This window comes from Muntiacus reevesi, chromosome 3 (genome assembly GCF_963930625.1).
Source record: "Muntiacus reevesi chromosome 3, mMunRee1.1, whole genome shotgun sequence".
NCBI classification, from domain to species: Eukaryota; Metazoa; Chordata; class Mammalia; order Artiodactyla; family Cervidae; genus Muntiacus; species Muntiacus reevesi.
This window is the reverse complement of record NC_089251.1, coordinates 41,906,018-41,929,002: the sequence shown is the minus strand read 5'-3', so window position 1 is coordinate 41,929,002 and position 22,985 is coordinate 41,906,018. Positions and strand designations below refer to the sequence as shown.

Below are 22,985 nucleotides of genomic sequence, written 5' to 3'. Positions count from 1 at the left end.
TTACTTGTACTGTTTTCTTATGTTGCTCCTCCTAATTAAAGTTTCTTTAAGCTTGTGACTCCATTTACTCAATTCTACCCCTTATAGAACCTAGCAGTATTGTATGCAGTAGATACTCAATAAAATGTATATATAGTTTAATTTTCTAAAGTCTTATTATAGAAGCATATAAAAGCATTGTAGAAAATAATAAAGCAATTTACATTCACATTACCCAGAAATCCCACTGTTAACAGTTTAGTGCCTATTATTCCATACATATATATATATATATATATACTTTTTACCAGAATGGAATCTTATCATGCAGACTGTTTTGTAGGTTGTTTAGTTTTATTCAGTTAGACTCCTATACCACTTCAAAAAATTAATATTCAAGGCCATATTCAAATTCTCCCCCCTTTGACCCAAAAATGTTCCTTTATAGCTGACTTGCCTAAAACAGCATCCACCTGGGACAGAGTAGCACTCATGTTATATATTTAAAGGAATTATAGTAAAAATAATATTACTAGTCATCACACCACAAAAAAAGAACTGGAAGCATTTTGGTGTTTTACACTTAGTTTTATTTTTTTCCCTAAGGACATATGAGTGTCATACACACTGTGTGTATGTATGAGTCATATCATATCTCAGTGAACAATTTGTAGGTAAATCTTTGTCTCTGGTTATTCCCATATGACTAAGTCTTAGAAGTGGAGTTATTAAATCAAAGGGAAAGCCAATGACTTTCCAAGAGGTCGTGATAAAGTCACTTCTACCAGCAGTGGTTGAGAGCACTGCTCTTCCCGTAATCTGCTCAAGTGGTCAATAAATATACAGTCTTAAAATTGTTTACCTGAATTTTTATTTTGAATTTAGGCTTTTCAGCAGCATAGGATGTTTGCATAATTTAAATTTTTTTGAAGGATTTAAATGTGATACATATCCTTGTTGATAGAGGTTAACTGTTTAATGTCATGCTCTTTTAAAAATAATTCTGATTCTGTTAGCATGCTATTTGATCTTCCGTGATAGCTCAGTTGGTAATCTTTTGGTCTTCCGTGATAGCTCAGCTGGTAAAAGACTACACCTGCAATACAGGAGACCCCGGTTCAATTCCTGGGTCAGGAAGATCACCTGGAGAAGGGATAGGCTACCTACTCCAGTATTCTTGCCCGGAGAAGCCCATGAATAGAGGAGCCTGGCAGGCTACAGTCTATGGGCTGGCAAGAGTTGGACACGACTAAGTGACTAAGCACACAGCACCCACTCCAGTATTCTTGGGCATCCCTTGTGGCTCAGCTGGTAAAGAATCCGCCTGCAAAGTGGGAGTCCTGAGTTCTAGCCCTAGGTTGGGAAGATCCCTGGAGAAGGGAAAAGCTACCCACTCCAGTATTCTAGCCTGGAGAATTCCATGGACTTTATAGCCCATGGGGTCGCAAAGAGTCAGATACAACTGAGCAATTTTCGCTTTCACTTTAGTTATAAGAAATAGAATATTTTCTTCTAGGACTATGTTGTACAGAGGAGAAGCCAATAGCCACATGTGGCATTTGAGATAAAGCTAGTCCAAATAAGATGTGTTTTATTAAATGTAAAATGCACACCAGATTTAAAAAACTAATGTAAAATACAGATTTTACATTATTAAGATAATTGGATACTTGGGTTAAGTAAAATATATTAAATTTCACCTGTTTCTTTTTTAATCAGCTGCGGAGTATTTTAAATTGTGTATGTGGCTTTACTGTTTTTCTGTTGGATAGTGCTGCTCTAGGGCATGACATTTTTATCCATGGAAGGGAAATACAAGGTAACTTTATTGCTTTAGACAGTATTTAATAGGTTTCTTAAATTACCTTCTACATTTAGGCCTATCTGTGTGTTTTCCCTAGTATACTCAGTTTGCAGTGATTTTTGAAATTATGTTTCTTTTTACAAACTCTAACTTACTGCACTTCTTAATGTTCTGAAAGAAATATGTGTAGTAGGAGTTGGGGGAGGGTGTTAGGAAACTTACTTGAGGAATTGGTTACTCTTTTAAGAATTTAAGCATTTGTGGGCATGTTTTGTGCAATAAACAGCAGATGTAAAAGCCCTTAGCATATAAGAATGTTATTGTCTGACTTTTCAAAAATTGAAAGAAGGCCTTGTTGTCGTTGTTCAGTTGCTGAGTCGTATCCAACTCTTAGTGACCCCATGGACTGCAGCATGCCAGGCTTCCCTGTCCTTCGGTATCTCCAGGAGTTTGCTCAGACTCATGTCCATTGAGTCAGTCAGTGATGCCATCCAACCATCTCATCCTCTGTCACCCCTGTCTCCTCCTGCCTTCAATCTTTCCCAACATCAGAATCTTTTCCAGTGAGTAGGCTCTTCATATCATGTGGCCAAAGTATTGAAGCTTCAGCATCAATCCTTCCAATGAATATTGAGGACTGATTTCCTTTAGGATGGACTGATTGGATCTCCTTGTTGTTCAAAGAACACTCAAGTCTTTCCAGCACCACTGTTCGAAAGCATAAAATCTTGGGGGAAGGGAGAGGGAATCTGTGACTGGCGAGATCTCAGCCTGGAAATGGCTTAGACTATATTAAAGACCTTTTAAAAGTCTTTATCAGAAGCAGGGGATTGATGTGATCAGGTTAACTTTTTAAAAGGTTACCTGGGGAACGTCCGTGGATGTCCAGTAGTTAAAACTCCAGGCTTCCACTGCAGGGGGCCTGGGTTTGATCCCTAATCAGTTCAGTCAGTTCAGTCACTCAGTCATGTCCGACTCTTTGCAACCCCATGGACTTCAGCACACCAGGCTTCCCTGTCCTTCACCAACTCCCGGAGCTTGCTCAGACTCGTGTCCATCGAGTTGGTGATGCCATCCAACCATCTCATCCTCTGTGGTCCCCTTTTCCTCCTGCCCTCAGTCTTTCCCAGCATCAGGGTCTTTTCCAATGAGTCAGTTCTTAGCATCCCTAGTCAGGATCCTGCATACCACAGCCTGGGGTAGGGGCAGGAATCAAAGAAATAAATAAGTAAAAGATTACTTGGGTTGGGCATGATTGAGTACTAATGGGGGAGATTAGATAATGACAGCTTACATCAGAATGGAGTCAGGGGAATTGGAAAGAGGTACAGGTATACCATAATCGAGGGATTCATGAGATTAAAACTGTTCTTTAGAGATAGCAAAGGGAGGGGAGCTTTGTCAAGAAAGGCTCTGGAGTTTCTGACTTAGACACTGGATGGGTGTTGGGGCCATCTTCTTGGGGTGAAAGAGCTGTGAATGAGGACCAAATTTGAGAAAGAAAATCTTGGGTTCTGTCTTATTAAGTTCCAGGTCTTTGAGGAGCTCAAATGGAGAGGACTGAGGAGAAGTGATTTGCCTGGACTAGAGCTCAGGTTTGAGGGCTGGGCTGCAGGGGAAAATCAGGAGTCCTGGACTGTACTAATTAATAATTAAGGCTTAGGTGGATGAGATTGATTGAGGGAGAGTTAAGTAAGAATAGACCGTGGATGAAACCTGAAGGAACTTCTGCTACTAATTTGAGTATTTTCAGTACTTACAAGAAAATATTAGTTTGTTTTGAGGCCTACTCATAAGTGTGAAAGTAACGAATAAGTTGGATTAAATAAAGTCAGTTCAGTCGCTCAGTTGTGTCCTACTCTTTGCGACCCCATGGACTGCAGCACTCCAGGCCTCCTTGTCCATCACCAACTCCCAGAGTTTACTCAAACTCATGTCCATTGAGTCGGTGATGCCATCCAACCATCTCATCCTCTGTCATCCCCTTCTCTGCCTTCAGTCTTTCTCAGCATCAGGGTCTTTTCAGATGAGTCAGCTCTTCGCATCAGGTGGCCAAAGTATTGGAGTTTCAGCTTCAGCATCAGTCCTTCCAATGAATATTCAGGACTAATTTCCTTTAGGATTGACTGGTTGGATCTCCATGCAGTCCGGGGACTCACAAGAGTCCTCTCCAACACCACAGTTCAAAAGCATCAATTCTTCGGCACCTAGCTTTTATAGTCCAACTCTCACATCCATACACATGACCACTGGAAAAACCATAGCCTTGACTAGACAGACCTTTGTTGGCAAAGTAATGTCTCTGCTTTTTAATATGCTGTCTAGGTTGGTCATAACTTTTCTTCCAAGGAGCAAGCATCTTTTAATTTCATGCCTGTAGTCACCATCTGCAGTGATTTTGGAGCCCCCAAAAATAAAGTCAGCCACTATTTCTACTGTTTCCCCATCTATTTGCCATGAAATGATGGGACCAGATGCCATGATCTTAGTTTTCTGGATGTTGAGCTTTAAGCCAACTTTTTCCCTCTCCTCCTTCACTTTCATCAAGAGGCTCTTTAGTTCTTTGCTTTCTGCCTTAAGGGTGGTGTCATCTGCATATCTGAGGTTTTTGATACTTCTCCTGACAATCTTGATTCCAGCTTGTACTTCATCCAGCCCAGCTTTTCTCATGATGTACTCTGCATATAAGTTAAATAAGCACGGTGACAATATACAGCCTTGATGTACTCCTTTCCCTATTTGAAACCAGTCTGTTGTTCCATGTCCAGTTCTAACTCTTGCTTCTTGACCTACATACATACTGGTTTCTCAAGAGGCAGGTCAGGTGGTCTGGTAGTCCCGTCTCTTTGAGAATTTTCCACAGTTTGTTGTGATTCATACAGTCAGACTTTGGCATAGTCAATAAAGCAGAAATAGATGTTTTTCTGGAACTCTCTTGCTTTTTCTATGATCCAGCGGATGTTGGCAGTTTGATCTCTGGTTCCTCTGCCTTTTCTAAAATTAGTTTGAACATCTGGAAGTTCATGGTTCACGTACTGTTGAAACCTGGCTTGGAGAATTTTGAGCATTACTTGGCTAGCATGTGAGATGAGTGCAATTGTGCGGTAGTCTGAGCATTCTTTGGCATTGCCTTTCTTTGGGATTGGAATGAAAACTGACCTTTTCCAGTCCTGTGGCCACTGCTGAGTTTTCCAGATGTGCTGGCATATTTTCTGCAGCACTTTCACAGCATCATCTTTTAGGATTTAAAATAGTTCAACTGGAATTCTATCACTTCCACTAGCTTTGTTTGTAGTGTTGCTTCTTAAGGCCCACTTGACTTCATGCTCCAGGATGTCTGGCTCTACGTGAGTGATCATAGCATTGTGATTATCTGGGTCGTGAAGATCTTTTCTGTATAGTTCTGTGTACTCTTTGTCACCTTTTCTTAGTATCTTCTGTTTCCGTTGGGTCCATACCATATCAAATAAGTTAAATATTCCTTTTTGACTTTGCGTAGATAATCTCTTTGAGTAGATAATTTTTCTTTGAGTAGATAATCTAACACCTTTCTTATTTGATTATTTGGAAACATACCTTTTTCCTGCAATAGAAAACAAACTGGGCTTCCCTAATAACAAACAGGCTGAGAATATTTATGAATATATATTGGTGTTTTTGCTACATTAGTAAATCTGAGGAAAAATTGTGTAATTATCTCCATAAATACTGAAATGACATTTTAAAAAAGCCCATTTTCTGATTTTTTTAAACAACTTTAAGAATTATTAGAAAATTCTGTAATATGATCAAGCATATTTACCTCAGACCAAAAACCAGTATCTTAATCAAGGGGAAATACTAGATGCCAACTCTCACCATTATTAGATCTCATTTTGGAGGCAGTAGCCATCACAATCAATGAGGAAAACCAAGAGAGGTGAGAGTTGGGAAGGAAAAGGCAAACTAGCCCAGTCTGTTTCTGACGTGAAGGTACACAGTTTGGCTTTATAAACAGCACTCAGCAATTAGACCATAAGTGGGTGTGTTGTTGTTGCTGAGTTGTGTGCAAGACTCCTTGCAACCCCATGGACTGCAGCAAGCCAGGCTCCTCTGTTCTTCACAATCTCACAGAGATAAGTGAGCAGAAGGGGAAAAAAAAAGGTAAAATACTTAACAATAAACTTAATAACAAATTAAAAAACCCTACACTGCTACTCCAATTTTATTAACAATTCTGTGTTTAGATAATAGAAGTCATTCTGAGTCACATGTTCTTACTCTTTAAATGCTTCCTTTAAATGATACTTTTCAAAACAAAACTTCTAGGAGTAGGATCTTTAATCCTACACTAAGATCTTACATCTTAATGTGACCACAATTTTTTAAATGGATGCAGTGAATAACATTTCTGCTTCAGCCAACCTCCAAGTGGGCATTTTGTTGTTATGGTCTTCTTGATCACTGCTTGTGTTTTGTAGTATTTTTTGTTTTGCTGCAGTTTATCATCTTACATGTTGTTGTTGTTCAGTTGCTAAGTTGTGTCCAATTCTTTGTGACCCCAGGGACGGCAGCATGCCAGGCTTCCCTGTCCTTCACTGTTTCGAGTTTGCTTGAACTCATGTCCATTGAGTCAGTGATTTTATCTAACCATCTCATCTTCTGCGGCCCCTTTCTTCTCTTGCCCTCCATCTTTCCCAGCATCAGGGTCTTTTCCCAAGAGCCAGCATTTGGCATCAGGTGGCCAAAGAATCGGAGCTTCAGCATCAGTAATTGTTTATTGTATGGATGCAGAAATGTTAATGTGGAGTATTTGCAGATAAACACTTCTGCTACAGCAGCACTCAAAATCTGAAGCAGTAATTAATTTTCTTAAGGCTTTTGTTTTCAGTAGCTATTTTTAAACAATAATGAGCCTATTATTAAGAAATAATTTAACTCTCTCTTTTTTTTGGCTGTGCTGCACGGCTTGCAGAACCTCAGTTCCCTGGCTGGGGTGGAACCTGGGCAGTGGCAGCATGAAATCCTAACCAGTAGGCCACCAGGGAGCTCCCTAACTTTTTACACTGGATATTCTAGTAGCACCTTTGTTCCTTAAAAAAACTCTATAAGATTCAGGTACCAAATTCAAATTTTGTCTTAGCTGAAGCCAAAACAGAATGTTTGATTATTCATTACTTTTTACTTGTACTTAAATCACCATGTCTTCTTACTTCTTTCCATATTTAGGACTTATTCCTCTGTATCATAATGAGCCAGTAGATGACAGCTTTCTGTCTCATTAGGTTTCAGAAGTTTACTTGAAGCACAGTGCAAGTGTTAACTACCTGAATAAAAAATACAGATTTTAATCAGATTACCAGTGACCTTGGTTTCTGGAAGTGAAGAAAAGTTTCTGTCACTGCTGTTCACATATTTATTTCTTAGTGTTCAACTGCAAATGAAATTGTGATTAATTTTTTTAAATGTGGGGGTTTTTCCAAGATTTCTATAAGATTTAAATTATATACATAATTATAACTGTTTCAAGGATTAGTATAGTAATTTAAGTTTGATCGTTAAAGGAAAATTTTTTATTTTAATTTTTAAGAAAAGTGTTGAAGATTTATCCTAAACTTCTTGTTTTTGAAATCTCAAGAGAGCTAAATTTAATAGTGATTTTCTCATGTTATCTGACAGAACTTTAAGAAATATTTGTATAATCAAATCATTGTAAGTAAGGGAAAATGTTTTTTAAGAAAAAATACTATTTCATTGCTTTACCTATATTACTGAGTTCAGCAGTGGAGTTTAGAGACGTTTATGGTATCCCATACTCGATGGACATGAGTTTGAGTAAACTCCAGGAGTTGGTGATAGACAGGGAGGCCTGACGTGCTGCGATTTGTGGGGTCACAGAAAGTCAGACACGACTGAGCAACGGAACTGATGGTATCCCCAAGAATAATAAACTCCAGTAATATTTATATTCTCTGGAAACTTAACACAGTGGTTCTTAACCTTCACTTGCCATCAGAATTACCTTTGAAACTTATTTTTAATGCAGATATTCAGGCCATATTCTGTAAAAAGATCCTTTATTAAAAGTTAAGCTTGAAAAAAAAAAGTTAAGCTTGAGAAGCATTGGTTTATTGCCTACTAGAGGAAAAAAACATGGAAATAAATTTGATTCACTTTGTTAAATAAAATAGATATAAAGAATTATTTCAGACAAGCAACCTGACGTAATGAAAAGAGCTCTGATATTTTTAACGCTAGAACCCTGTTTTCTGAACATAACTCCTTATGGGACCTTGAGCAGATTTTCTTGACCTCTCTGAGCCTATTTCTTCTAAAAATGGATGATTGAGATTAAGTTGGATAGTGTATGAATAAGTACCTTGCCCAGTTCCTATCACATAATAACTTGATAAATATTGGTGATACTGCTTTACAGAAAGCACTGTGCCTGAATAGGCTTCTGGAAGCTTAGCAAATGAGTTCTCTGGAACTATAAGAGTAGTAAATTGGTAGAAGTGGCATATAGTACAGCTGAGACGTAATGTGGAGCCAGTAGAGGAACCAGAAGGTAGTTTTGTCTGGCTGGAGGAAAGAAGGGAGTATCTTAGCCATGCTGGGTAAGGTAAGGAGTTTCAAGTGACTACAGGAATTTTGGCCAAAAATAATGAGGCCCTGAAATCCGATACTGGTTGTGGGATGTTAAATACAGTAAGAGATGTTAAGGACTTAATTTGTGGTTGATTTAATTTGAGGGAGGAAGATGGAAGAAGATGGCAGAGGGAACAGACAGAAGTAACACTCAGATTTCTGAATATAGGATTCAGAATATTGTGTAAGAACAAGTAGTTTCTGTTTGTTCTTTGACTAGAGGTTGACTTCAGTTTTGAAATTGGAGAGTATGAGATCTATGTGGGAAATCCAGGTCGAGAGATTCAGAAAGGTAGTTGGGTGTACAGAGGTTGGGCAGCCACAGATAGAGGTTTGGGCATTGCGGGCATATACTGTCAAACAAAATGGGGAAGAGATCTCTCAGGGATAAGAATATAAGGAAGCCAAAGCCTAGGGAACATGGACGTTTATGAGGCAAGCAAAAGAAGCAGATCCACTGGAGAAAGAAAGGATATGATAGGAGAATCAAGAGAGAATGCCTCTTCAGTAAGGCTTTTTCACTTAAAAATGCGTTTTAAACACCTTTCCCTATGGGCAATATAGCTTTGTCTTAAAAAAAAAAAAGCTACAGTTTCTATTTACCCTTTAAGTTTTCAGTTGCTTCTTTAAAAACAATGCAGGAATTAACATTTTGTGGAAACATCTTTGCATACTTACATGATTGCATCTGTGGAATACATTCTTGCAGATAAAATTGCTTAATCAAAAGAATATGCCTTATAAAATTTTTAATATATTACTGATTTGCCTGGAATATGTGAACCGACATATACTCCCACTGGTGGTATCTTTAAGTTTATCTTTAAAGTGGCTTGCTTCCTAGACTGAGGGTAGTATGAACTTGAAAAATGAATATTTTTTATTTATTACTTTTATGCAAATTTCTATAAAGAGAAAGGGAACACTTTATCAGATTACTTGGTTCATTCAAATAATATTATTTAAGAATGCATTTTGTCCTTGTAAGTACCAATCAAGGAGTTCTTTGTTTTAAAAGAAGCTCTTTTTCCTCTTCTTATATGTTGGAGGCAATAATTGGATTTAGAGGAAGTGGATCAGAAGGAAGGAGGATGATAATATTATTGTGACGTGAATTAAACTTGAATAGAATTAATGGATGCAGTTCGAGGCATAATGACATAAACAACTCAAATTCTGTGCTAAGATTGTGTACAGAGATATTTTGATTTTTTTTTTTTCCTGCTTCTTATATAAACTTTCAGCCTTGGCCCCAAGACTGTAAAATGAGTTATTCTTAGAAAGCTGATGATCATAGGAGAGAGTCAGTGCTTTCTGGGTTATGACTTGTTTCTGGTTTATAAAATCATTTATAGGGGATCATGACCAGATTTTAAGAAAAAATGAAATAAAACTAAAAATATCAAAAGTACACAGAGAATAAGAGTAAATACTGTTTGGTGAAATTTGTATACATTTCTTCTGTAGATTACAGAGGGGAAATTTTCAAAAAATTTGGCTTTATCCAATAGGTTAATTCTGAAGTCATTTCTAATCAAAAGTATAATAATACATTGCAAATAATAAATGTTGTCTGGGTTTGTTTGTTTTTCCTTTTTACCCTTTAGTCTTTCTACCTCTCAGAAGAAAGTAAAACTTTAAACCTTAACAACATTAAAAGGTCGGCTAGCTAGAAATTTGTTTATCATGGGAATTCCTTCTATACCATGAAAGTTATCTACCTATATCTGCTCTTATATACTTGCAGAATAAATTAAGCACTCTAATTTTCCACCCTAATATCCCTGAGATGTTACACTGAAAGTAGAATCTAAAAACAGAAACTATTTCAATTTCATGTCCTGTCACTAAAATCTTGCTTATATTCACAGTATTGTGTACAGATAAACCCTGGACCTTCTGTTTTCTTTCTCAGCTGCTTGCTCAGGGGGCTCTTTTGAAATCTCCATTAATACTCCATTAATACATAGGTAGATCCACCTATGGTTATTACCTGTATTACCTGTACACACACAGTCATGAGCACTGTTTTGGAATGTGTTTACATTTGATTTTTTCAGATATACAAAACTTTTGTTCTATAATAATCTATCCCAAGAGAGCCATTATGTGTTATTGTCTTTGGATAATTTATGGCTATTTCTAAGCCTGGTTTATTGTCTGGTTTCCTTCTGTTACCTCACATGTCTCTAGGTCATCTTCTCAATTGATGGATGGTAAGGGAACAAATTAAAACTAACAGTACTTGGGAAAGACATCATTTGTGAGGTAAACCTTCTGTTCCATAGGTCATATGTTAAGGCTAAATTTGTGAGTTTGAGGTTATCTTGGACATTGCTTTCTTTCTCATTAGTTCAGATCATTGAATTTTAACTGCATTTGGTTGCAGTTTTATAACTTTTGCTAGATGTTTTTTCATCCAAAAGATGAGTTGCTTTCATAGCAGGTATTCATGATATAGACAGTAACAACAATGTTAGGGAAAGGGCAGCTGCCAAGAGCTTTACAAGGTGTACATATTTTAGTTACTGGCTAAAAGGGGGTCTTTCGTTTTGAAAGCCTACAAAGTATACTTTTGGGATTGTTTGTTTGTTTTTCCCAGAATACCCTGGTCTCTGGAGGTTGAACTCTTGCTAGTCTTGGCCAGAATGCTAATTTAAAACTTTACAGTGAGAAATTTCTTTCAACGCGTGTCAGCTATTCTTGTCAGCTGATGGCAAAATCTGTGGAAAATTTACATGAAGTACTAAAGAAAGTTGCTGGGAGCAGAGAACAGGAGCAAAAGAAATTAGCTGACTGCCCAGAGTAGTTTCAGTCAGCTAATTTCCCTTGCTCCTGCTCCCTGCTCCCAGCAGCTTTCTGCCCTGAGTAGTATCGGACTTCCCAGGTGGCTTAGCAGTAAAGTATCCGCTTGCCAAGTAGGAGACCCGGGTTCAGTCCCTGGGTCGGGAAGATCCCCTGGAGAAGGAAGTGGCAATCCACTCCAGTATTCTTGCCGGGAGAATTCCATGGACAGAGGAGCCTGGCTGGTTATAGTCCATGGGGTCACAAAGAGTTAGACACGACTCAGCAACTAAACAGCAACAGCCAGAGTAGTATTACGCCCTGGTGATGCTCTGGCTGACACCTCCCCTTGTGCTGAGAAACAAATCCCAAAACTGTACTTTGTGGGCTTTCAAAACAAAAGTGAGGTCGGTGAACCACGTGCCCCAGAGGAACAGAAGTAGTGTGAGCCAGGCCCTGAGGATGCAGTGGTCAGCAACATAGGTCTGTTCCTGAACTGTCTTCTTAGTCTTTTACACTCAAATAAAGTGACTCTTGACAGAGCAATTTCAGTGGAGTGATAGGGTGGAAGCCAGATTGTGCTGGGTTGAGGAGTGAGTGGGAGGTTAGGAAGTAGAGATAGTGAATAGACAGGGCCCTTTCAAGCAGCTTGGTGGTGAGGAGGAGGAGGAGAGTTAAAAGGGCACAGAAGGGAGGGGTTTGTTTAGTTTCGCTCTGATTTGTTTGAGGATGGAAGATTCTGGAACATTTACTGACTGAAAGCAACAGTATTAATGGAGAATTTCAAAAGAGCCCCCTGAGCAAGCAGCTGAGAAAGAAAACAGAAGGTCCAGGGTTTATCTGTACACAATACTGTGAATATAAGCAAGATTTTAGTGACGGGGCATGAAATTGAAATAGTTTCTGTTTTTAGATTCTACTTTCAGTGTAACATCTCAGGGATATTAGGGTGGAAAATTAGAGTGCTTAATTTATTCTGCAAGTATATAAGAGCAGAGGGTACTAGGGGGAAAATGGCTGTCTGAGAGCTAATGCATCTGCCTTCACTGCTGCTTCTCTTCCATTGCCTTTGTTATCAGCAGTTATCCAGTGTCATTTATTCAATTTTAAGTTGAAGTACTTTCTGGGAAATTAAAAGACACTTGCTGCTTGGAAGAAAAGTTACGACCAACCTAGACAGCATATTAAAAAGCAGAGACATTACTTTGCCAACAAATGTCCGTGTAGTCAAAGCTCTGGCTTTTCCAGTAGTCATGTATGAATGTGAGAGTTGGACTATAAAGAAGGCTGAGCACTGAAGAATTGATGCTTTTGAGCTGTGGTGTTGGAGAAGGCTCCTGAGAGTCCCTTGAACTGCAAGGAGATCCAACCAGTCCATCCTAAAGGAAATCAGCCCTGAATATTCATTGGAAGGACTGATGCTGAAGCTGAAACTCCAATACTTTGACCACCTGATGCAAAGAACTGATTCATTTGAAAAGACCCTGATGCTGGGAAAGATTGAAGGTCAGAGGAGAAGGGGATGACAGAGGATGAGATGGTTGGATGGCATCACCAACTCAACGGACATGAATTTGAGTAAGCTCTGGGAGTTGGTGATGGACAGGGAAGCCTGGCGTGCTGCAGTCTATGGGGTCGCAAAGCGTCGGAAACGACTGATCAGCTGAACTGAACTGAACCTTCTGGGGAAAATGGCTAATAAACTGTTAAATATGGTCTGTTGATATAACAAAGAGAAAGCAGTTTCTAATGTTTTAATTTTTGCTGTAAAACCATACAAATAAGTACAGTACTTTATGGATTTGCATAGAAGGTTAAAGTATACAATGAAAGAAAAGTTCTTTCTTAGGAATTTTTGAAAACTAGCTTCCATAATAACTCTTACTGCTCTTTAGCTACCTTCATTAGGAGAAGGCACTGGTGACCCACTCCAGTACTCTTGCCCGGAAAATCCCGTGGACGGAGAAGCCTGGTAGAGTCGGACGTGACTGAGCGACTTCACTTTCACTTTTCACTTTTGTGCATTGGAGAAGGAAATGGCAGCCCACTCCAGTGTTCTTGCCTGGAGAATCCCAGGAACAGGGGAGCCTGGTGGACTGCCATCTATGGCGTCGCAGAGTCAGACACAACTGACGCAACTTAGCAGCAGCAGCAGCAGCTACCTTCATTGACGAATAAATGTGTTTTGCTGCTCTGGGGGTCATTTACCTTACATATAGAATATTTGTACTTTTGTGACTCATCCTTACATCAAAACCAGGAAGACAAATAATTCAGTTGTCGCTTTTGGCAGTCTTGTCTTTTGTTGAAGAATCTGCCTCCCAATGCTGGAGACATGGGACACTTGGGTTTGATCCCTGGGTCAGGAAGATCCCCTAGAGTAGAAAATGGTAACCCACTCCAGTGTTCTTGCCTGGAAAATTCTATGGACAGAGAAACCTGGCAGACTAAGGTCCGTGGTGTCACAAAGAGTCAGGGGTAACTGAGCACACATGCACGACTTAGATATAAAGATATTTTGCTGCTTATTTTCATTATTTGCCACATTTTTGCCACTATGTACATTAACATTGAAATAAGAGATTCACTTCTTGGCATTTTTGTTGGTTATACTTTCTTCATCTTACCTTATAAGCATCTTTTTTTCCCCTTCCAAGTTGTTGTGGATGTTTCAGGAAACTAATCTGTAAAATGAATATAATCATTCATATCTCATACCATAGTTTGGGGACTGAATGAGACAGTTCACGAGTGCTTCTCACATAAGTATTGTTATATAGTGCCAAAATAATATTAATATTGTTATTGATGGAAGCAGGAAATGAAAGTATGTGGAATATACTATTTATTTGACAGATATTTTAAATAATATTGTGTATTATTGATACAGTTGATGCCAGTAGTGTCTTGGATTTTTGTTTTTAAAAGGACAAGTTCAGAGAAATTCTGAGGTCTCTGAAAAATACTCACCTTTGGAATTGTGGGAGTTTTATTAAGTAGTCTTAAAGTTTGCACCCTATGTTGAAAGGAGGATGATCATCCTAAAATGAAACAAACACCATCACCTTTCTCAGGTCTTTACTAAAAATATTTTATTTTTAGGAGCTCTCTTTCTTTTGTTAGCCACCATTGAACACCATGTTTTGCTAGCCACTGTTGAGTACTATGACATCACTAACTCAATGGACAAGAGTTTGAGCAGTCTCTTGGAGATAGTGAAAGACAGGGAAGCCTGGCTGTCTGTGGGGTTGCAAAAAGTCAGACACCACTTAGCAACTGAACAGTTTAATTTAATACGCTGAGAATAAACCACTCAAAAAGAGAAAAGAAAATTATCATTTTAGAGATTTTATATTTTAGAAGCATGAAAACTTTTGTGACATCATGGCCCAGGCATCTCTAGATGTATTGAAAACAAAGAGTTAACTAAATTTAAATCTTCATATGGCTCAGAAGAAAAGCTTTTTCTTTTGTTTTTTCTGACAAGATGACTTCTAAGCAGGAATGTAGGCTGGGAGGATTCACTGACAGTGCATTTTGACAGTGGTAGTATCTGAAAACTCCCATGAGGATGTTACAGTAAAGATTTGAATAATTTGGACTACTGAAGTAACAGGCAACATTTGTAAGGCAAATCGATGTTAATTGTTTATATAATATTTTCTTTCATTTTTCTGAAGAAAATACAGATTTTTTTTTAAACAAGTGATTAATTATAAACCTCAAATATATTGTGGTAAAAAGGTAGTGAGTGTGTGTGTCTGTGTTCTATTAAATAAGGCTTGCTAGTGTCGTTTGTACTATTTAAGTCAGTAGCATAAGTTCAGATACAGTTGTCTTTTCCCTTTTCTTACCACTAACTTTCTGCTTGTGTTCTTCACCACAACCATCCACTTCCAACTCAGTCCCTATAAAAATGTGTTTGGGGTGAAGGGTCCTTGGTAAAGCTGGATTACATCATCTGGAAGTGCTGTCTGGCCTTGAAAGTTGATGTATACGTTGATTAAGCTGGCCTGGTGTCCTATAAAACAGGGATCCCCAACCCCCAGACCTTGGACCTGTTCCCTAATCAGTGTCAGTCCTTGGCCTGTTGGGAACTGGGCTACACAGCAGGAGGCGAGCAACAGGTGAGTGGAAGCTTCGTCTGCTGCTCTCCATCTCTCTCACATTACCTCCTGCACTGTCCCCTTCCCCCGCCGTGGAAGAACTGTCTTCCATGAAACCGGTCCCTGCTGCTGTTGTAAAAGATGGGAATTTCTCTTTGGTGAGTTTTCAGCTTGTCCAGAAGGAACTCTCAATGGTTGATTCTGGGATTCCCTAGAGGGCCTCTTAGAGACCCCACCATTACCACCAAATGTGTGCTCAGGGTTCTTTGGGGTAGGGGATAGTTTGTGTGGATGATGAAGGGCAGAGGTTTGGTCAAGGATTCTCTCTCTCTTAGAGAAGTAAACAGAATCATTCTAAGCACCTGCTTAGAAGCTTTTCCTCTTGTGGTCTTTCCTCTAACTTGGAAGTGTCTATAACCAGTATCCTTCAAGGTACTACTGGTAAGAACTTTTGGGTTACACTGTCCTGTTCTATTTCAAAGCCTCTATCTCTTAACAAACTACTACTGGTCCCTTGAATTAGTTCAGAGGTTATGGTCTCAGTCCTTTAACCTTGGGCATTGTTTCATATTTTCTTGGGATTGGTTATAGAAATTAGAAATAAAGTCAACTTCCTATATCTTTAATGTGGTTACTAATTGTTTTCTTAAATGATTTATTCTTTCAGTGACCTTTTAAGCTGTGTGATTCAGTTTTATTTTTAAATTTTTTGACTGCACCATGTAGCATGTGGGATCTTAGTTCCCTAATCAGGGATTGAACTCAACCCGCCCCCCCACATTGGAAGCGCAAAGTCTAAACCACTGGACCACCAAGGCAGTCCCTCAGTGACCTTTTAAAAGTATATGCAGAGTAGTGTGAATGTTTGTGCCAAGTAAGCAGACATTGGCTTAGATCTTGTTAAGGCTAGATTGTGATTTGAGCCACAGATTTGGGTATAAGTTTAAATGTGATGATAGTTGATAACTTACCGAGTGCACAGAATGTGCCAGGTACTTAAGGTCTGTTATCTAAAATCCTCATAACAGCATTGTAGAGTAGGGACTGCTAGCCGCTTTTTATAGATAGGAAACTGGAGGCTCAGAGAGGGCAAACTCACATAGTTAGTAAACAGGGAAACCAGAACCTAAACCTGGACCCTGTCTAACTCCAGATCCAAGATCTTGCCTGCATACCATACTACCTCTTGAGACATATTATATCTATTTAAATATAGCCTTACATTTATATCCCAGAATAAGGCAAGGTATTAATAAGCAAAAAAATTTTTTTCTAGAGTGGTATATTTTTAACTATGGTCATATATTAATTCACTGTAATCTAAATATGTTGATTTTCTGAGAAACACTTTTTGACACATAGCATACACACAGCAAAGCACACAAACCGTAAGTGTACAACAGGATGAATTTTTACAAAAGTATGTGCCAGTATAAAGACTACCCAGTGGAGGATAATAACATTCTCTCTTAGTATCCAGCAGGCTCTTCAGTGCCGCCCTTCAGCCAGTACTCTACCCTCCCTATCAGTTCAGTTCAGTCGCTCAGTTGTGTCTGACTCTTTGTGACCCCATGGACCGCAGCATACCAGGCTTCGCTGTCCATCACCAACTCCCAGAGCTTGCTCATACTCATGTCCAACGAGTCGGTAATGCTATCCAGTCAGCTCGTCCTCTGATGTCCCCTTCTCCTCCTGCCTTCAGTCTTTCCCGGCATCAGGTAACCATTATTCTGAATTACCATCATAGATCAGTTTTGTGTTTTTGGAACCACATAGAATTGGAATCATGCAGTGTGTATTTTATATATAGTTATCTGGTTTCTTTTATACATTATGTGTGCAATACTCATCCGTGTTGTCGCGTATAGCAATAATTCATTTCATTGCCATGTCTGCTTATACCGTGGTTTATTTTAACCATTCTGTTGATGTACATTTAGGTTATTTTCAGTTAAGATTAAAGTTGTCAAGAATGGTCTTATGCATGTCTTTCAGCACATGTAAATACTCACTTTTGTGGGATATAAACCTGGTATAGTTCTAATAAATACTTCCGAGCAGTTCTCCAAGTGGGCAATACCAGTTTACACTCCTGCCATTAAAGAATGAAAATCCCAGTTGCTCCAGTCTTTGCCATCAGTGGCTATAGTTTGAATTGTTCTAATTTTAGCCATCCTAGTGGGTATGTTGTTGTGTCTTGTTGTGGTTTTAATGTGCATTTCCCTGATGACTTTGCATACGCTTATTCAATTTTTGGACATCCTCCTTTGTGAAATACTCTTTTGTCTAAATATTTTTTTTTAATTCTATTTCAAAAGGTTTTTTGCAAGTTGCTTTATTTGCAATGCCAATTTTAAAAGTCACTGAACTAAAATTAACTGGGCAATAAACTAGGCAGAAATTGCTTTACAAAAAGGGAAAGCCCAAAATGCCACTTTCTGTAGGGAACCCACAGTTCAATTTTATTCAGAGCAAAGAAAAGAAACTTTCAATCATACTAGAAGAAACTGGGCCGTAAGTTTGGGAACTGTACTGAAACTACACATGCAATGATGACAACATTCTGCTAATACAATTGACTTGCTGCTGCATTTGTTGACTGTTTTTCTAATATTAACAATTATAAACAAAGCAGTGCAACTAGTATTTGGAATAATCCTTACAGTGTTACAGTGTTAGACATGAAATTTCACTTCTCCTCACACCACTGGTTCTCTTTGCGTACCTGGGCTTCCTCTTCTTCAGTAAAATCATTTTTGATACTGAATGTCTTTTGAATCTCCTCACTTTTCCCCTTGATCATATTAGCAACAGTCTTACAGGTAACATCAAGCAAACCTTTGATGTCTAAGTAGTTTGCTGCCAGTATAAGCTCAAAGAGTGTCCCTTGGTCAACTTTCAGGAATTCTTGATCCCAAACAGGTATATCATCTGTTTGTTTTTCTTTGTTCTCACATCCTCAGGAGGAGGAGGAGGATCATCCTTGGGGTGGGTCCACCACTGAATGACCTTTTTTAATATTGCTGCATTAACATTTGGCAAGGGGACTGGATCATCATCTCCTTCATCATCCATTCCCAGATCTTCCAACATAGTCTTGGTGGTCACAGACTGTTTTGCAATTTCAACATCAACTTCGAGTATCTCTCCATCAGAACTCTGCAACTTAATTGAAGGCATGGTATTAGGTCTCAAAGAGATGGAGGGCCGGAGGCTGAAGTGAGCAGGGAGGTGTCGTCAAACAGCAAAACCTAAAGGCGGAGAACAAGACCAATACAGCGCTTGTCTAAATATTTTGGCCATTTTTCTTTTAGGTCATCTCATATCGATTTGTAGGAATTTTTTGTGTATTCTGGGTGTGAGTTCTTTGACAGTTACATGTATTGCAAGTATCTTCTTTCAGGCAGTGGCTTGCCTTTTCATTCTCTTAATGTTCTCCTGACAGAAGTTTTTAATCTTGAGTCCAATTTATCAGTTTTTTCTTTTATGATTGCTGCTTTCTATTACTTGTTTAAAGCACCTTACCTTCCCTGAAGTCATGAAAATAATTTCTTAAATTACCTCCTAGAAGGCTGGTTATTTTATCTTTCACATTTAGGCCTACACTCTGTATGGTACTAACTTTTGAGTAAGATGTTAGGTAGGATCAAAGATTTTTTCTCCCAGTTAATGATCTAGCACCATTTGTTGAAAGCCTATTCTTTCCCCCCACCACTCTGCATTGGCATCTTTGTTATCACATGGCCATGTAGCTTTAAAAAAGGCTTGGTATCTGATAGGTTAAGTCCTCCAACTTTGAGCTCCTTGAGGAATTATTTTTAAATGGGTCGATAGTCTTAAGTGATATCAGCCCCATCCCTCTTTTTATTCCTTTGCCTTCCCAAGTCAGTCTTGCCACTTGAGCCCAGAAATTTCCGCCTGGAGACTCACCGTCTTTTTTTTCCCAAGACCGTTTCAGACTTGCGGCTAGAGCTCGTTAAGCAAACGTGGCTCTTCCTCTTGAGAAAGATGAACTCTGAATCACCTTCACTCATTGTATCCCCTGTCTTCCTGGCTGCCACTCTGACAAGGGTTGCTTTGACTATCTTCAGGACTACCATGACTGCTCAGTCATGAGAGCCTTTTGTAAACTGTGGCTTCAGTCTTTCCTGGATATCCCCATTACTTGTTTACTGTCCTCTAACAGGTCGTGGAATAAGCAGACAGGAAAAAGGCAAATTGAGCATACCCCCGTTCCCTGCAAAACATACATGCACACACACACAATTGCTTGTTCAGGTTGTAAAGGAATTAGATAATAGATAGGACTCCTTGTGTGTGAAGTAAGTAGTTCATTAAGGATGAAGAAACATTTATTGAGGTGGCTGTGTGCCAGGCACAGTATTAATGTCAGCTCATCTATGCTGCTTCTGTTGGGCAGAAAGAACTACTTAAAAATCCATATTTTCCTGTGGTTAAAAAAACCCAGTAGATTTGTTTAAGTCAGACTTAATATTTAAATTCATTACACAATTAAATTCATTACACTTCAGCTAAAATGAACAAATATACTTTAGTTAACAAATTTTACTGAATTGGCCTGGGCACAGAAGAATATCCTGGAAATTTCAGGCCTACTCCACACTGGCCGGTTGGCCTTTGTGGCTGAAACCTCAGAGCAGTGGCACTCTCAGGCTTCTGAAGGGTGAGCTGGATCAGAGCCAAGACCTGCTGAAGTGAATGTGCAGCCCATGTTCTTCTCATCAATAGATGACACAATTTTAAGGAATGTGGAAACGTTCATAGTCCGGGGGTCTCATAAAGCCTGTGGCACCTACGGAGGAGAGAGAGAATACCTTGCTAAAGTGGGACAAGAAGAAAAACTACTTTCTGTTGTTGGTTACAAAGTTCCTGATTCAGATCTTTGTATTTGCCTTAACATCCCAGGTTGAAGTAAGCCTTGAAACAATAAAATGTTTCATTTTTCAAACAATAGAAAAGGCAGTAGATTAACCATGAACAGATTCTACTTAAACATCACAGATGGTCCTTTACAAATAAAATGTTATAAGAATGTAAAATGATACAGCACTCTCAAAAATAGTTTGGCAGTTTTTTACCAAACTGATCATGTGCTAACATAACATCAGTGATCCTGTGCTTGCTCATTTATCCCAGAGAAATAAGAACCTGTGTTCACACAGAAACCTATATGTGAATTTCTTTAGCATCTTTATTATAAATACTATTTAAACATACTATTAGTGTATGTATTATTAATGAGTTGATGATGGACAGGGAAGCCTGGTGTGCTGCAGCTCATGGGGTTGCAAAGAGTAGGACACAACTGAGCAACTGAACTGAACCCACTCCAATATGCATCTACTCAGGCAGTCCTTATCACAACTCCAAGGGACTCACAAGAGTCTTCAACACCACAGTTCAAGAGCATCAGTTCTTCAGCACTCAGCTTTCTTTATAGTCCAACTCTCACATCCATACATGACTACTGGAAAAACCATAGCTTTTACTAGATGAACCTTTGTCAGCAAAGTAATGTCTCTGCTTTTTAATATGCTGTCTAGGTAGGTCATAACTTTTCTTCCAAGGAGCAAGTGTCTTTTAATTTCATGGCTGCCATCACCATCTGCAGTGATTTTTGGAGCCCAAGAAAATAAAGTCTGTCACTGTTTCCATTGTTTCCCAATCTATTTCCCACGAAGTGATGGGACCAGATGCCATGATCTTAGTTTTCTGAATGTTGAGTTTTAAGCCAGCTTTTTCACTCTCCTCTTTCACTTTCATCAAGAAGCTCTTTAGCTCTTCTTTGCTTTCTGTCATAAGGATGGTGTCATCTGCATATCTGAGGTTATTGATATTTCTCCCAGCAATCTTGTTTCTAGACTGTGTTTCATCCAGCCCAGACCTTAAGTGCATTATACTGAATGAAAAAAGTCAACCTCAAAAGGTTACATGCTGTATGATTCTATTTACATAACACTTCATAGAATTAATGGAGATGTAGAATAGATTAGTGGTTCCCCAGTAACAGTGTATTAAAAAGTAGAGACATCACTTTGCCATCAAAGGTCTATATGTCAAAGCTATGGTTTTTCCAGTAGACATGTATAAATGTGAGAGTTGAACCATAAAGAAAGCTGAGTGACAAAAAATTGATGCTTTTGAACTGTGTTGCTGGAGAAGACTCTTGAGACTCCCTTGGACCGCAAGAAGATCAAAACAGTCAATCCTAAAGGAAATCAGCCCAGAATATTGGAAGGACTGATGCTGAAGCTGAAGCTCCAACACTTTGGCCACCTGATACAAAGAGCCAACTCATTGGAAGAGATCCTGATGCTGACAAAAATTGAGGACAAGAGGAAAAGGGGGATGAGATGGTTGGGTGGCATCACAGACTCAATGGACATGAGTTTGAACAAACTCCAGGAGATAGTGAAGGACAGGGAAGCTTGGCGTGCTGCAGTCCATGGGGTCGCAAAGAGTTGGACACAACTGAGCAACTGAACAGTCTCAACAGGGACAGGAATGGGTTGGAAGAGTGGGGACAGGTCTGTATCTTCATGTTGGTGGTTACATAGATCTGAACGTGGGATAAAATTGAACTATACACAAACACAAAAGAAGGCAAGCTTTTTTTTTTCCTTTTTTTTAAATGGTGAAAACAGAATAAAGGTCTGTAGTTCAGTTGATAGTAATACCATGTTTCCAGTTTTGCTATTACACTAGAACTGTCTGAGATGTCACCATTAGAAGGAACTGGGTGAAGGGTGCACAAGACTTTACCATTTTTGCAACTTCATTCATCTATTATTCTTTAGAGTAAAACATTTTTAAAAATAAGGTATGTTATATACTCACATTCACGGAAGCATGATTCACAGTAGCCAAAATGTGGAACCAACCCATCTGTCCATCAACAGATGATAGTATTTCATACAGTAGGATCATATTCAACCTTACAAAGAATGCAATTCTGACACCATGCTGCAGTATGTATAAACCATGAGGACATCATGCAAAGTGAAGTAAACCAGTCACAGAAGAACAAATACTGCATGATTCTACTTACAAGAGGCACCTAGAGTAGTCAAAATTCCTAGAGACAGAAAGTGGAATGGTGGCTGCAGGAGCTAGGGGGTGGGGATGGGGAATGGGGAGTTGTTATTTAGTAAGTACAAAGACACTTTGATGTTTTGGAGGATAAAAAGTTCCAGAGATTGATGCTGGTGATGGTTGTACAACAGTGTCGATACACCTAAAGCCACTGAACTGCACACTTAAAAGTGGTTTAAATTTGGTAAATTTTATGCATATCTGCTGTAATTTTTAATAAAGCATTATTCTTGTGTAAGTAACACACTTTATTATAAAATAGGCATATTTAAATGCAAGCATTAAATCTGGAATGCTTTTAACTTTTTAAATTTTTCATCTTGCAGAGATCAGAAACTTATAAAAAGTTGCAGGTTTAGTACAAATAAGATTTTTTTTCCCCCAGAACAGTTTGAGACTGTTGCCCCCATCTCTTCCAAATATTTCAGTGCGTATACTGAGGACTTCTCTTACATACCACAGTACTACCATCAAAATCAAGAAAGCATCAGTGCATTGCTGCTAATCCTTGGGCTCTATTCAAGTCTCACAGTCATCCAGTAATGACTTTTATAAAAAGGGGAGCCAGTTGA

The 22,985-nt window shown here is 38.8% G+C and overlaps 1 protein-coding gene and 1 pseudogene across 4 annotated transcripts in view; one reads left to right on the top strand and one right to left on the bottom strand.

Annotated features, from left to right (window-relative positions):
* AFTPH (aftiphilin) overlaps positions 1-22,985 on the top strand; it is a 70,722-nt gene that overhangs the window by 4,710 nt on the left and 43,027 nt on the right. The gene's annotated exons all lie outside the window — the stretch shown is intronic.
* On the bottom strand, positions 17,643-18,570 carry LOC136162805 (S-phase kinase-associated protein 1 pseudogene; annotated as a pseudogene).